This window comes from Anopheles merus, unplaced genomic scaffold (assembly GCF_017562075.2).
Source record: "Anopheles merus strain MAF unplaced genomic scaffold, AmerM5.1 LNR4000757, whole genome shotgun sequence".
Classification (NCBI taxonomy): Eukaryota; Metazoa; Arthropoda; class Insecta; order Diptera; family Culicidae; genus Anopheles; species Anopheles merus.
This window is the reverse complement of record NW_024428337.1, coordinates 23,877-25,539: the sequence shown is the minus strand read 5'-3', so window position 1 is coordinate 25,539 and position 1,663 is coordinate 23,877.

Here is a 1,663-nt window from a genome sequence, read left to right as displayed (position 1 = left end):
TACAATCCGAGTTCTCTGCCGCCTGCTCGATCCCTTGGTAGGCTTCTGCTACATAGGAGAGCCGCAGACCAATGATGTCTATATCATCAGCGTATGCCAGGATCTGGGTTGACTTATAGCCAATGGTTCCCGTACTCTTCACCCTCGAGTCGCGGATGGCCCTGTAGGAGACAGGCAAGCAAGTTTAATAAGAGACAGGCAAGCCCGTCTCCCTGGCGCAGACCTTTGGTGGTAGCAAAAGGTCCTGAGAGTTTTCCATCCACCCTCACCTGGCATGTGACGTTGGTCATAGTCATTCTAACTAGCTTTATCAGTTTGGCCGGGATTCCAAATGAGCTAATAGCGTCGTACAGTTTTACCCTGGCTATGCTATTATACGCGGCTTTGAAGTCTATGAAGAGATGGTATGTGTCGTTTCTGTATTCAGCGATCTTCTCCAAGATCTGCCGCATGGTGAAGATCTGATCAGTGGGATTTTCCGTTTCGGAATCCTCTTTGATAGTTTCCGACTATCTCTTCGACGTGCGGGACAAAGCGATCCTGAAGGATCAGGGAGAATATTTTATAGGCGGTATTCAACACCGTAATACCTCTGTAGTTGTTGCAGTCCAACCTATCTCCCTTCTTGTATATGGGGTAGATGATGCCGAGATTCCAGTCACAAGGCATCGATTCGCTATCCCACACCTCAGTAACAATTTGATGAATCTCGTTTTCTAGTCGTGCACCTCCATTCTGGACCAGTTCGGCTGCAATTCCGTCGGTTCCGGGTGCCTTGTTATTTTTCAGCCGACGGATAGCCTTTCGTGTTTCTTCTATGCTAGGTGGCAGTAGCATGACACTATCTGCTAGTGGTGCTTCTAGCTGTTCGCTAAACTGGTCATTGAGTAATTCATCAAAGTACTGAGCCCACCGCAAGAGGACCTCTGGCTGGTTACTTACCAGAACTCCATCCTTGTTGCGACAGCAGGTAACCTGAGGTACAACGTTGTTTCGGTGACCTGCTATCGCTAGGTAAAACTTTCGTGTCGGTCCATACGCCTCTCTTGTTTGCTCAAGTTCCCGCATGTTTTGCTCTTCCAAAGCATGCTTCTTGGAGCGGTGAACTCGTTTCTCTTCGCGTCTGAGCCGTGAGTATTCCTTCCAGAAAGAAAAATTCCAGAAACAAGGAAAGGTATCTGAAGCCAAATTTTCAAAATAAAAAAATTGTCTTTAAAAGGAGTGAGGTGTGACGAACATTCCACACCGTCTAGAGCTTTAGTTTCGATACGCACTGCCCAGTACCGGAATAGCTAACGCCAAAACGGACTGCGGCTGCAGTGTGCAATAAGAGACGCGTGTCCACGACTTTAGTGAATGGTTCCCACATTTTGCCACCTTACAAAATAACAAGGAACCGATGACTATTTCGGTTCCCACAACAAAATGCAACTTTGGCAAAACGGCTTCAGGTATCTCGCCTGATGCGAAACTAATGAAATTAATAAATAGAACGCATCGTGTCCTGAACTAGGACAGTGATGAACGAGGAAACAAACTAAAAGGTTCTGTTCAGTGTGGACCATAATATCACGAAGGTGTTTACATGTTTACACATAACATAATAATCAAAGGTCTAAGATATTACAGGATGTTTTTTTTTATTTATTTCATACACAACCGA